The sequence below is a fragment of the Hippopotamus amphibius genome, chromosome 11 (assembly GCF_030028045.1).
Source record: "Hippopotamus amphibius kiboko isolate mHipAmp2 chromosome 11, mHipAmp2.hap2, whole genome shotgun sequence".
NCBI classification, from domain to species: Eukaryota; Metazoa; Chordata; class Mammalia; order Artiodactyla; family Hippopotamidae; genus Hippopotamus; species Hippopotamus amphibius.
Genome location: NC_080196.1, coordinates 89,567,377 through 89,582,011, shown reverse-complemented (window position 1 = coordinate 89,582,011; position 14,635 = coordinate 89,567,377). Strand labels below are relative to the sequence as shown.

The following is a 14,635-nucleotide window of genomic DNA, read 5'->3' as shown; positions in this document are numbered from 1 at the left end:
TTCAGTAGTTGTGGCACTCGGGCTCAGTAGTAGTGATGCACGGACTTAGTTGCCCTGCGGCATGTGGGATCTTCCCAGACCAGGGCTCGAACCCATGTCCCCTGCGCTGGCAGGCGGATTCTTAACCACTGTGCCACCAGGGAAGTCCCTCACCTTCAATCTTGATATCACTTTGCTCACGTTGCTTCTGTCCTTAACTGTGGTCACTTCCGCTCTTTGAAGTTTAGCTCCTAGCGTGATACCTCTGAAGCGTGTTTTTACCTCCTGGCATGATGTAGAGGCACCTACCAAATCCTCGCCTGTGGCATCCTAGCAGATGGGACCCTTGAGCTGAACCTAGCAGGCCAAGTAGAGGTCAAATAGAGGTGATGGAGGGGGCTGGGCAGTGGGTGGGGCACCTCTACCTTCTGCCCTTCTGGCCTGCCAGGGCCCATCAGGCTCACTGCAGGGCTCAGCGCTCTGTTTATTCCCCTCCAGCCTCCTCCTTGCTGTGCCAGACAGAAATCTGCCAGCGGGTAGTATCCTGGGTCCTGTGCCCCAGCCTGAGCTTGTTCTGCTAAAGAGGTGGGGCCAGGGTGGGCTGGTGGGAGGAATGGGAACATTTGGGGCTCCCCAAGTCTAGCAATTGCTGCTGTGAAATCTTAATCACTCCAGTCAAAGTTGCCATTTAACTTATCTTTTAGATCAAAATTGACTTAGCACATAATGGGCCATTTGGTTTGAAGCAGCCTCTCCACCAGAAATGGATGAAGAGCAGGAAAATAGCGTCTTTCACGGTGCAGCTGGGACTTTGGAAAGCCCAGAACACTTGTAATGTCCTCTTAGAGCACATTCTTGCTGAGAGTCCCTCCTTAAGCAGTGGTAAGATGCTCCCCACACTGGGGAAGCCCATTGGCTCCTGAGCCAGTGGAATGTCCGTGTGAGAGGAGCAGTTTGGTTGGTGCAGGTGCACAAAGCCACTCCTTTAAATCCAAGGAACTTGTGTGCCCCCTTTGCTGGCTGCTGGCTTTATCCTCCTCTCCAGTCCCCTCCCCCATCACCAACAAGAGTCTAAGGGCTTGTGAGCAGCAGTGACCCCTGTGGGCTTCCTGAGTCCATACCTGGAGTGAGCACCGTGGTGACATGACGGAAATGTGGCCCATGGCTTCTGTGTCAAATGAGCTTACATCTCACGCCCATATATGCCTGGAGGTTGGCCGTGTGCATATGTGTAAATTGGTTCAACTCTTTGGAGGAAATATTTACAGGGAGAAGAATTGAGACATAAATGACAGGGATGGGAGGAAAACTCTTCATTCGATAGCCTTTGTGTCATTTAAATTGTGAACAATGTGAAGGTATTTCTATTCGTGGTGGGAGGAATAATGGCCCCCCAAAGATGTCCACGCCTCAATCCCCAGAACCTGTACATATGTTGTTCTATGTGGCACCAGGGTCTTTGCGGATGTGATTAAGATTATGACTTTAAGGTGGAGAGAGGATCCTGGGTCATCCAGGTGGGTCCAGTCAAATCACATGAATCCCTAAACAGCAAGGAACCTTACCTGGCTGTGGTCAGAGAGGAAGATGTAACTACAGAAGAACAGTCAGAGAGATGCCACACCGCTGGCTTTGAAGATGGAGAGAGGGACCCACGAGCCAAGGAATGCAGGCAGCCTCACGAAGCTTGAAGATGCAAGGGAACAGATTTTCCCCCATAGCTTCCAGAAGGAACACAGCACGGCCAACACCTAGATTTTAGCCCCATGAGACCCATGGGGCTAAAGTGAAAGATAATAAATTTGTGTTAAGTCACAGAGTTTGTGATCATTTGTTACAGTGTTCACGGAAAACTGATACACTACTCTAACCAATATATAAAACAGTTTTGGGAAAGAGCTCACAGTCTAGTTAGAGTGGACATGTATGGAGGAAACAGACACCAACTTTCAGTGCTGTTCTGGGTGGTGCAGACTAAATGCTGTGAAACCTACCTCACTTCTTGGAGGACTGTGGGGGTATCCAGTATGGCAGGCACTGTGCTGCATGCAGGGACCACAAAATGAAAAAAGACATGGTCGCTGCCCTGGGGGTGCTTCATGGCAAGTTTCACAGTATCCCCACACCCCAGTCCCTTAAAACTGGCCTCCAGGATGAGTGCACTGTGTGCTCTCCTCCATCCCCATGGCCTGCCCGCCTGGGCATTTCTAGGTGCTTTGTCATCTTGGGCCTGATGGACTGGACTTCCCCTCCTTCCCCTGCTTGCGGCCAGTCGTCCTGCCTTGGATACCTCCAGATACCAAGAACCCATCACCTTGAGGCTTGGCTCTGCTGTAGGCATTCCTCCTAAAGCACTCAGCATAGGCACTGTTTATTTCAGCATCACTCAAAGATCGGGTGACTCCAGGGTTTCTGCTTTGGAAGGTGGGTATCCCGCCTTCCCTAATGAGACTACGCATGCCCTCATGCATCTGTTGTAGCATTAATTTGTTGCTCACCCATCATCTTGACGGGACTGAATACATAAGAGGGACTCACTACAAACCTGTTGGATGAAGCAGCTATGCAGCTCCTAACGTGTGCATCAGGTGATGCCAGGTAGGCATTAGGAAGGATGCAAGAAACAAAAACGGACAGAGCCTTGGTCTTTGCGCTGAGCTGTAAAGAGAAACTGTATCATTGTTCTCTTCTGCTGGCTCCTTTTTTCATGCCCATTTTATATAGGAAATGAAGGGAGAAGTGATTTCCTCCTTTAGTCCTCCCTCCCTGTCATGTATTGCCAGAACACTCTTCATCTTTGATTTGAAGGAGCCACCAAGCTGCTAATAGGTGCTTCTCAAGTCCTGCCAGCCACCACGCTCAGGGCTGCATCCAAAGCCCCCAGAACCAGCTGCCCTCCCCCTGCTTCCTTCTGCTCCCTCTCCTCCCCAGCGTCCTGTGTCCTAGGATCTGTCTTTGTCTTTCTAGGCTTCTTCTCCCGGCCAACGTCTATGTGTGTTTGAGCAGAGGTGGCAACACGCACAGCCAGGTGACGTGTATACGCGCTGTAGCTCTTGGAAACCAGCCCTTCCTGAGGGAGCAATCCTGCCGCACCATCTCAGCCTCTGCAGGAGACTTAGAACAGTGTGTTCATGCCGGAAACACATGAAATACAGTGGTTTCACATGTGGGGGACGGCAGGGTCCCCTAGAGCAAAGCCCTCCAAGAGCCGCTATTCTTGCCCTGGTGAGGAAGCGTGGGTCGGCAGGAAGTGTGGCGGCCAAGGGGGCACAGATTTGGGAATCGGTTAAGGATTTGAATCCAGGTGCCTTGGTTGCTTACTCTTTCTAAGCCTCAGTTTGCTCTTCTGTAGACGTGGGAGCTGGACTCAGATGTGGAACGACACAGGGATGGACAGAGTCGGGGTTCAGTTGTAAACCTGAGCTTGCCTTCTGTATCTGTCCCTGGTGGGAATGTTGGCTCTGACAGTGTGTAAACCTCCTCTGGGAAGACCAGATGCCAATGCAGAAATAGGTGCCAGCTCAGGGGTGGGGTCGCTGTGGGGACTGACTTGACTTGTGAAATGCCTGGCTCTTGGTGGTGATGGTTATTTTGCAAGGTTCATGCTATTTTACTGTCTTGGCTCATTTTCTGGCTGCCATGCTGCTCCCTGGGCCAGACCCAGCAGGGATGTGGGTCTGCAGAGGCCCCTTCCCGACTCCCTCCAGGTGGCATCTTGGGTCCAGTTTGTTTGTCAAGCAGGGCTGGCATATCCTCCACGGCACTAACATGCCTTCGCAGCCTCCTCAACTTCTCCATCCCTACCCGGGTTAGCCATCACCTTACCTTTTTTCCTAGCAGCCTCCCACACCCACCTCCAGGCCTCCACTGCTCCCATTTCCTGCCCTTTTTCTCACCAACCTCAGCATTTTGCAAACCATCTCCCACCTTGGTCTCAAAGTGGCTTTAGTGGTTTTTTTTTTCTAGAAGCTTCCCCCTCCTGCAGCCTGGCTTTCCCATGAAGGCACCCTTTCAGAACTGCCCACCTCCAGGCTTGAAAACTCTGAAATTCCCTTTTCTGACCACAACCTCCAGGCTCTCTGCTGGTGTCCTCCCAAGAGTTGAGTGATGTGGTGGCCCCATCACGTGCGGGATAGGAAGTGGACGTGTGCCAGGGGGTGTGGTAGGTTGGTGATAAACGTGGAGTTGACTGGCTCAGGTAGGAAGCTGGGTGTGCACAGGGAACAGGAAGAGCTTGTTGGTGCAGCTGCTCCCACCTGGGACAGTGGGACAAAGGCAGAGGGCATCGAGATTTTGTGCTGCCTTGCCCGGGAGTGGAGTGGGGGACAAGGATTGCTCTGTCAGATATTTCTGGTCTAGGAATGACCCTGCATCTGGCCTAGTGCCTCTGGTGGCTTCCTCTGAAAAGAAAGCCTAATTTGGGGAATTGTAGCATGTCTTATGGCAGCAGTCCCCAACCTTTTTGGCACCAGGGACCGGTTTCATAGAAGACAATTTTTCTACAGACAGGAGCGGGGGATGGGGGATAGTTCAGGCAATAATGAGAGTGATGGTTCAGGTGGTAACGCGAGCGGTGGGGAGTGATGGAGAGCGGCAGATGAAGCTTCTCTCGCTCGCTCGCCCGCTGCTCACCTTCTGCTGTGCAGCCCGGTTCCTTTGGGAACCCCTGTCGTATGGGAAGAAGCAAAGCAAGGGCATATTGAAACTTGGGGATCAGTTTGGAAAAAGGAGTGACCCCAGGGATGTATAGAGTTGGGGTTAAATTCTAACCCTGAGCTTGCCTTCTAGTCTGGCCTGTGTGGAAATGGTAGCAACTCTGATGTTCTCTAAAACGCCCCCTCAGGGAAAACCAGCCAGCAAAGCAGAAATAAATGTTGGTGCAGGTGAGGGGAAAAGACACAGTTACTTCACTTATCCAGAGCTCAGGCTGCTCTCACTTTTCCGGTCCAGAACATGGATCTCAGAGCAAGGGACAAGGGCCTCTGACCAGTGAAGTGGCTAAAGCCGTGGCTCCTTATCCAAGGCCATCCCTCCACCTGACCCTTCCTCAGAGCCCCATGGTCGCCCAGCCCCGGGGGGAGTCCCAGCTGCACAGTAGAAGTGGGGAAGCTTCTTTAGCAGGCCTTCCTAACAGGTAGCATGGCTTCTGAGGGCCTTACTGTGGGAAGGGGCAGATGGAAGAAGGGAGAAAACTGGAGCAGCAGGGACAAATCTCCTGACACAGGAGAGCGTCTCATAGAGATGCCAGAGGGCCCTGAAGACAAGGTTACATTATTTTCAGTACCTTGGCCGCTGCAAATGCTTTGTGGAACAAAGCTGGGGAGACATGTACACAAACAAATGTTAGGTTTTATTCTTTGCCACAAAAGGAAGAGAAGCATTTAAATGTTAAAAAACAAACAACCCCCCCCCAAAACCAACAACAACAACTTCATGCAGTAGGGCTAAAATGAAACACATTTTGTTGCTTGAAGGGCCAATGTTTAGTTGTCTAGAAAATCCTTGTATGTGAAATATCTCATCTGTATTGCTAGATAAACAGTTAATGGTTATTCCTGTTGGCGTGATGGAGTGTTAGGCCTGAAAGAGACCGTGAGATTTCATAAACCCATTTAAAAATATTTGTAGGTTCAGAGATGTTTAGTGGTTTGCCCAAGGTTCCACAGCCAGGTGGTGGCAAGAACTGGGCCTTGAACTTGGTTCACTAGAGTGTAAAATGGATTCTGGGTGCTGGGGAGAAGGCCTGGGTTCAGACACTACCTCTGGCAGGAGCAGCCAGATGGGAGCTGGGACTCTGCCCCACCAACCTCCCAGAGGTCAGGGCCAAGGCCTAGATGGGAGGCTGGGGGGCCTGAAACACCTGCCCAAGGACCAACTGAGGAGACAGTACACAGAATGGGTCGGGGGGTCTGGGTGAATGGGTGGGGGTGCTGGTAAGCCAGGGGAGCTGGACAGAAGTACAACAGAAGGGCAGCCTGGGGGCAGGGCATTGGGGGTGGTGTGAATACACCCAAAACGTAAGCAAGCCGCAGGCATCCCGGTCCGGGCAGTTTGACTCCTGTTCTAGAACAGCCTGCCTCCAGGCATGTCAGGAACCGGTTTGAAAGGCAGCGTACATCGCTGAAATGAGAAACAAAGAAGAAAATGCCAAGCAGTCCTTGTAATCTTGCAGGAAACAGCTCCTGGAATCTGATTTTTGCTTTCTATTTCTTGCAAGACAGGCCGAGAGGGCTCAGAACCCGGCCTGTCCAATGCAAACCCGCGGAAGCGTCTTACTGCACATCTGTCCACGGACTTCCTATTTTTACTCTTAATAACCGTAAGCTCGGGGTTACAAGGGTCTCCTTGTTGCTATAGTGAGAGGTGATAGCACCAGCCTTCTAAAGCGCTGGACCCTTGGCTTAGAGGAAGAACAGAATCTGGGTTGCTTTATTTTTGGGTTTGACTGAGAAGGTTTAATGCACCATTTTCCAGCCCTCTCAGCGATGGTAGTTTTTGCTCAAAATACATCAAAACTCAATAACAGAATAACTGACAGTTTCGGGTAGGGGGCATCCGAGAGTATATAGAAGGTAAATTTTAGACTACAAAGATGATAAAACTTCATTAAGAACATCTAGAAAATGACAAAGAAATGAAAATACACGTGGTTATAATACCGGAACACAGCCTTCATGGTCCTGAGCTGTCATCTTACTACAGTGTTTCAGTTTTCTTAAATGTGCATTCGGCAGAGTTGAAGATGTAATGTGTGTATGTAGTGTGAATAATGGGTAGTCTGCTTTTTCAGTTAATATGTCATAAACATCTTTCTGTGCTGCTGCATTATCTCAATAAACATTATTTTTATTGGTTGAGTAATGTCACATCATTTCACATAAAACTCTCCTACTTTTTATCTTTGGTGTCTCTTGAATTTGCATTTGGTCTCTATCATGCCACTCTTTCAAAATTCTACTCCTTCTCTGATCTGGATAACTGACCTGCCTTGTCTGTGTTCCCATCCCCCTACACACACACACACACACACACACACACACACACACTAGGATTTTCTCCACTCTACAGCCTTGCTAATCAAAGGGTGGTCCCAGACCAGTGGCATGGACATCCCCCGGGAGCTTGTTAGAAATGCAGAATCTCAGACCCCAGCTGGGACCTACAAAATCTGAATCTGCATCTGTATTTTGACAAGATCCCCAGGTGATTCCTAAGCACATTGAAGCTTGAGAAGCACTGATCTGAAAAACACATTCCCCACGCTCCAGGAGAGAATCCCGGCCAGGTGCACAGCCTGCAGAGAGCAGACAAATGGAGAGGGAGCAGGGAGTGAGGAGGGAAGGGGCAGCCAGACAACCACAGGTGGGGGGCACTGTGGGCCGGGAACCTTAGAGAGGTTGTGGGAAGGAAGGAGGCTTGGGAAGGAAAATCTATGGAAGATGCAAGATTGAAAACTAAGGGCTCGGTTCGGTAGAGGGGCGGGAGCACAATGACTAGTCCTGGCTCACTCCCACTTCATAGGTGAAGCTGAGACACAGAGAAATTAAGCTGCTTGCCCAAGGTCACCAGCAAAGCTGGGAGACTAACCTGCTTCCGAAGCCCACACTCTTAACCATCCTGAAATGCAGTGGAGGGTAAACAACAGGAGGAAGAAAAGAATAAAAGGATGTTAGGCTCCTACAATGAGCTGGGTACTTTTTCACTTCCTTACATGTAATAATCACGACAGCTTTTGGATGTGGGTATTTCTACCCCATGTTACAGACAAGGAGGTCTGTTTGCACTAGTTATGAGCATTCCTGAGTTCACATAGTTACTAATAGAGGGAAATGAGGATTTGAACCCAGGACATTTTGGGTCCTGAAGTGATGTTCTTTCCAACTTGCACACTTCATCTGCAAGGTGTGGAGCTGGTCTCTGCTCTCAGAACAGCTTCTTTCCTTCCCCTCTGTCTCCTGATTCTTATTTTATTTTTTAGATTTGATGAAAGCTTAACTTTTAAAAAAAGTTTTATTGGAGTATAGTTGATTTACAACGTTGTGTTAGTTTCAGGTGTACAGCAAAGTGCATCAGTTATACATATATCTACTCTTTTTTAGATTCTTTTCCCATATAGGTCATTACAGAGTACTGAGTAGAGTTCCCCATGCTATGCAGTAGGTCCTTATTAGTTACCTATTTTATGTGTAGTAGTGTGTATATGTCAATCCCAGTCTCCCAGTTTATCCTCTGCCCTTTCCCTGCTGATAACCATAAGTTTGTTTTCTATGTCTGTGACTCTATTTCTGTTTTGTAAATAAATTCATTTGTACCATTTTTTAAGATTCCACATATAAACAATACCATGATATTTGTCTTTCTCTGTCTGACTCACTTCACTCTGTATGACAATCTCCAGGTCCATCCATGTCGCTGCAAATGGCATTTCATTCTTTTTTATGCTGAGTAATATTCCATTGTGTACATGTACCACATCTTCTTTATCCATTCTGTCAATGGACATTTAGGTTGCTTCCATGTCCTGGCTATTGTAAATAGTGCTGCAGTGAACGTTGGGATGCATGTATCTTTTCGAATTAACGGTTTTCTCTGTATATTTGCCCAGGAGTGGGATTGCCACATCATAGGGTAGCTCTGTTTTTAGTTTTTTAAGGAAACTCCATACTGTTCTCCATAGTGACTGTACCAATTTACATTCCCACCAGCAGTATAGGAGGATTCCCTTTTCTCCACACCCTCTCCAGCATTTATTGTTTGTAGATTTTTGGATTATGGCCATTCTGACCAGTGTGAGGTTATACCTCATTGCAGTTTTAATTTGCATACCTCTAATAATTTGTGGTGTTGGGCATCTTTTCTTGTGCCCTTTGGTCATCTGTATGTTTCCTTAGGAGAAATGTCTATTTTTTGATTGGGTTGTTTCTTTGATATTGAGCTGCTTGAACTGTTTGTATATTTTGGAGATTAATCCCCTATCAGTTGCTTCATTTGCAAATATTTTCTCTCATTCTCTGGGTTGTCTTTTCATTTGGTTTACGGTTTCCTTTGCTGTGCAAAAGCTTTTAAGTTTAATTAGGTCCCATTTGTTTATTTTTGTTTTTATTTTCCTTACTCTAGGAGGTGGATCAAAAATGGTCTTTCTTCAATTTATGTCAAAGAGTGTTCTGCCTGTTTTCTTCTAAGAGTTTTTATAGTATCCGGCCTTACATTGAGGTCCTTAATCCATTTTGAGTATATTTTTGTGTATGGTGTTAGGGAGTGTTCTAATTTCATTCTTTTACATGTAGCTGTCCAGTTTTTCCAGCACCACTCATTGAAGAGACTGTCTTTTCTACATTGTATGGTCTTGCCTCCTTTGTTATAGATTAGGTGACCACAGGTGTGTGGGTTTATCTCTGGGCTTTCTATCCTGTTCCATTGATCTACATTTCTGTTTTTGTGCCAGTACCATACTGTCTTGATTACTGTAGCTTTATAGTATAGTCTGAAGTCAGGGAGCCTGATTCCTCCAGCTCTGGTTTTCTTTCTTTAGATTGCTTTGGCCATTCAGGGTCTTTTGTGTTTCCATACAAATTGTAAAATTTTTTGTTCTAGTTTTGTGAAAAATGTCATTGATAATTTGATAGGGATTGCATTGAATCTGTAGGTTGCTTTGAGTACTATAGTTATTTTCACAATGTTGATTCTTCCAATCCAAGAACATGGTGTATCTCTCCATTTCTTTGTGTCATCTTTAATTTCTTCCATCAGTGTCTTACAGTTTTCTGAGTACAGGTTTTTGTCTCCTTAGGTAGGTTTATTCCTAGGTATTTTATTCATTTTGATGTGACAGCAAATGGGATTGTTTCCTTAATTTCTTTTTCTGATCTTTCATTGTTAGTGTATATGAATGCAAGAGATTCCTGTGTGTTAATTCTGTATCCTGCAACTTCACCACATTCATTAATGAGCTCTAGTAGTTTTCTGGTAGCATCTTTAGGATTCTCTATGTATAGTGTCATGTCATATGCAAACAGTGATGGTTTTACTTCTTTTCTGATTTGGATTCCTTTTGTCTCCTGATTTTAAAACCCCACCTCTGCCCAGGGACATATTCCCCTTGCCCGCTCATGGTGGGGACAAACACAGGGCAAGTTTTGGATGTTTCCCTCAGTCTTTAAAGTTGTGAAATGCTTACGACTAGAAGGTACCTTGTTGGGCAGTTAATCCAACTGCCTCATTTTACAGTTAAGGAAACTGAAGCCCAGAGCGTTCAAGTGGCTTGTCTGAGGTCACACAGCCATAGATCCGAGACTTTGACTTTGGATTCAGTGCTCTTTTTGTGACTTTTGGCTGTATTTGCACCTGGTGCCCTGGGTGCCGAGGAGTCTATGCACCACCAGGGCAGCCAACACTCGGCTGTCGTGTTGTTAGGTCAGCGCAAGTTCAGCCTTAGGTTTAGGCTGGAGGATGTGATGGATGAACCTCCATTTTTTTAAAAAATGAGCTGATAAAAATAATATCTGCTTGTTAAAAATCCAGGCAATGTAGCAGTGTGTCTGCAAACTGTTGAAAGCACCCCCTCCCAGCCCTCCCCAGCCCACTCCCCAGGGGCAACCACTTAGTGCCGCCTCCAATGGCTTCTTAATTTTCCTGCCAGCCATTGGGTTTTGTAGGATCCATGCCACAGCAAGGCTATTTTTAACAAGCATCCCAGGCTTCAAGGGGTTGAGGAGAGGGGAAGAAAAAATATTCCATTTGTGTATTTTTAATCCATGTGCATTTGAGCAAGCAGTGGCTTTCCTGTCCCTGCTGCCAAGGGTTTTGGGCAATTGATTAGACTTTCTGGGTGCAGGGTAATCCTTTCTCTTCCCCTAACGAGGCTGGAAGGCCAGAGAGAGGTTCAGGTGATGTTTCTGGGGCTGATGGCTGTCTCAGCTGGCTGCCTCCCGATCCTGCCTGCCCCCAGCCTTCTCCTTCCTGGCAGCCTTGACAATCCTGGCTGGGTCTCTCAGAGCAGAGGAGGCCTGGGAACCTGACTCTTTGTGCCAGGCTCATATTTAGAAATGTCTCCAGCCAGAGGTTGGCGTCTGTCCCACTTGGGCTCTGGGCAAGGGGTACAGTCACATGTGCTGCCTTTGGGTGGGCAGATTCTGAGTGGGCAATGGCCCTCTTTGAATATAAACACACTCCCTTTATGCTGAGGAGCTGGCATCTGAGCTTGTGCTCCTGGGCACTGGGTGAAGGCAAGTGCTGGTAGCTGGATGGGTGACAGGGAGATGGAAGAAAGATGTCACAAGGCTTGAACTGGGCAAAATGGTGGTGGAGGAAGGAGTCTCAGCTCCGTGCCCCTCCCTCCCCAGTCCCTGTCTGTTTTCTGTATTCCTTCATCAGGTGCCCCGAACACTGCCCCTGCCTGAGTTAGGGACCTGCAACTCCACAGGGGTGGGGAGGGGAGTCGGCCAGACATTGCCCCCATCTGGGCCTTCCTTTCTGCCTTGTGAGTTCCACTGAGGTGTGATGCTGGGAGGCAGTGTGATTGGGACCAGAGTAGGGCCTGGACGTGGGGCCACCTGCGGCAGAGCCTTGCTCTCCTCTCCCTGTCAGTGGGCAGCCAGCCCCTCAACCTCTCCGGATGGCATCTGCAAAACCTGGCCCTGGATGATGTCATCCCTGAAGCCTCTTTCAGCTCTGACAACGAACATTCTACAATTTCTTGCTCACCCATGACAGTGCGTGAATGGATGAAATAGACCAACCAAGCCCAGCCTTAAATAGTGGCCCCCTGGGTAACAAACATCATGCCTTAGCCCTGTAAGAAACTCTCCTTTCTTTTAAACAGTTCTTTTAAGGAGGGGCATTCTGGTTCATGCACTCATGCCTCAGGTATTTAATGAACACCTGCAAAGTGCTATCTCCAACCCCAGAGTGGCTGATGGGGGCTTTCGGATCTCCTTACATCTCCTTACACTCCTCTACAGGCCTGCCCTGGGGACCAAAGTGGCTTCCTTACCACATTCAGCTCCCTGGAGAGGAGGCTCCCTTTCTGCAGCTGAATCTTCAGAGAGAACACAGATGCAGCCAATAGGATTCCCCTCCTACAGCTGATGCCAAGCCAGTGCCAAGTGCTGAAGCCCCAAGCATCCCTCACCTCACCCTGCTCCATCCTTCCCTCCTCTCTCCACATCCCAGGGGAAGAAAGCTCTAAGCAGTGGTCAAGAAGGCTGAATAGATGTTTTCTTCATATCTCTGCAATAACTGAATGAATGAATGAGTGGATAAGCAAGTGAGCAAATGAATGGAGGAACAAATGGAAACTATCTTTGCTCCAAAGGAACTTAAAATTCAAAGGAAAAGAACCATGCTTGTAGCATGGTAGCGCTGTGGGACTGAAGGGGACCCTAGGGATTGGACTCACCCCCTCTTTTATGGGAAAGGAAATGCAGGCTTAGAGGTGGGAGGGGCCACCGTGCGTGTGATGCCTGCCGCGGACCACGGAGGTCAGAGGATGGCGAAATCACCCAGGGTGAGTGAGATCCGGAATCGGACGCAAGGCTGCCCTACTTTCCCTCTGCTGCTGCCCTAAGTGTCCCTCGTCCTTGGGAAAAATTGCCTTTTCATATGGTTGGGAGTGGATGGTGCAATTTTTCTTTGAGGGTTAATTGTTTTGCTGACAGCACAGATAATTAGGAATGAGAATCCCGGAGTGAGGGCGACAGCACCATCTGCTGTGAATATGTTTCAACCCCACCTTGCAGGAGGGCTCAGAAGGGCTCCGATCCCCACCCTCCCACCCCCAGCAAAAATTGATGTGCTCTAGCTGTTTGCTTCTGGAGCTACAGCCTCCAGGTGTTCCTGCAGCCCATGGGACAGGCTGGAGACTAGCTTCTAAAGGGTGCAGCTTCTCCTCCCTTCCCCATGGCATCTGGTGCGCGCGTAGTAGGGCTCACCTCTTAGTAGGTTGAACAAGGACCCCCTCCCCCTCCCTGGGCTGCCCGGACACAGAGTGATAATAACACCAGGGGATGACTTTCTGTTCTTCCTGTGACCTGATGTTTTAGGGTCTGGTCTGCTGCTGATGGAGATGGGCATTGGGTCTGCAGCGAGTTTGTGGCTGCCATTGGTGTTTGGGTCATTTTTCTGCTTAAGTCCATGGATTTGACACCTATCCTGGTTTCCTGGCCTGTGGCCTGTGCTTCTTATTCTAGAAGGAGCTCAACCTGCCTTCTATTGCTGGGTAGGATTTCCTAGGTTGTGACTTCCTCCGTGAGCATAGAGGCAGAGCAGCGCTGGAATCAAGCAGAGAATCCCATTGTCCAGGAGCAGCTGAGATCTTTCTTCATAGGGTGGAACTTTGTGGTGGTTTTTTTTTCATTTTCATTATTTAGGAATATATCACATATGCAAAAGAGCATTGACGTGTATAGGCTTTTTGAAGGTAATGTCAATAATTGCTTTGTTCTTTCAAAGGGGCTTCTAACCCCCAGTGCTGCCTTGCCCAGAAATACCTCGGAGTCCAGAGCTGTAAAGCCAGGTGGCCCTGGAGGCTCAAGGTCGGCACCCTGCCCCCACCCCCAAGCTGTGGCTACTTATCACAGCAACTTCCTCTTTGCCTGAGCTGCTCCTGTCAGCTAGGAGCCCCCACATTCCTGCCTTCCCTGTTTATCATCTGCTCTCTGTGCTTTCTTTGCCTAGACCCTCCTAGCAGGGGAAGAACCACAAGCTGACCCTTCTCCTGTTAGTCTCTTCTCCTCACCCTCCCACAGCAGGCCAAGCATGCCTCTGTTTCCCTCCCCTTCCCCACTCCTACTGACCCACCACCCGTCCCCGCTCCCCGACGTGGCAGGAAATTAACCCAGCACCAAGAGTGATAATTAAGAGTCAGCAATTCCAGTCTTGACTCTTTCACTACCTTACTGTGTGATCTTTGGTGAGATTCTCAACCTTTCTGTGCTTTTATTTCCTCATCTCTAAAATAACCTTAAAAAAAATACCCCTTTACATCGCTACTGTGAAACCAAATGGGTCCAATGGATGCAAAAGCAGCTTGAAGGGTGTAAATCACGATATGTGTGTAAGACATTGTCGTCGTTAGGCTTACAAAATCCATGGGACTCCAGGTCCCTGCTTTCCTTTGCTACCCTCACCCCTGTCCATGGTGCTTCCCCTTTCCTGCAACGCTGGATGCCCTGGCGGATGCTCTCCACCTGCCACAGCCGTGGGTCCGCTGAGGCCCAGAGGAGCCTGAGGTTGGGGTGGAGCTCAGGGTCACAGCTCTCTGGACAGCGCTCCTGGGAGCTGGAGGCCATGCCTGGTCAGAGATGCAGGGCTATGGCCAATGTAGCCCAGTCTCTGCAGATCTGCATGCTGGGGCGTGGCTGCTTCTAGCTGGAGCGCCTTCCCACCCTCTGCCCTGCCACCCCAGAGTGTGAGCTGTGGTCTTGGCTGTGACATGTGGTCACTCAGTGGAGCAGCACCTGTGTCCCTCACCCAGCGAGGTTTGCACCTGTACCCTTGCCTCTCACTCTGAGCAAAGGGCTGTGAAAGGCGGCCACAGGTGGGTGGCCTTCCTGGAGTCCCCAGACCACAGCACCCCGGAAGCCTTGTCCCAGGGCCTGGGCTACAAGCGTTGAGGAATGTGCCTGGTAGACATGGCCTTGTTCTTTGTGGGTCTCCT

At 48.9% G+C, this 14,635-nt stretch overlaps 1 protein-coding gene across 4 annotated transcripts in view; it reads left to right on the top strand.

The window, feature by feature from the left end:
• The window catches only part of ZBTB7C (zinc finger and BTB domain containing 7C), a 353,420-nt gene that overhangs the window by 56,080 nt on the left and 282,705 nt on the right, over window positions 1-14,635 (top strand). The window lies entirely within an intron of this gene.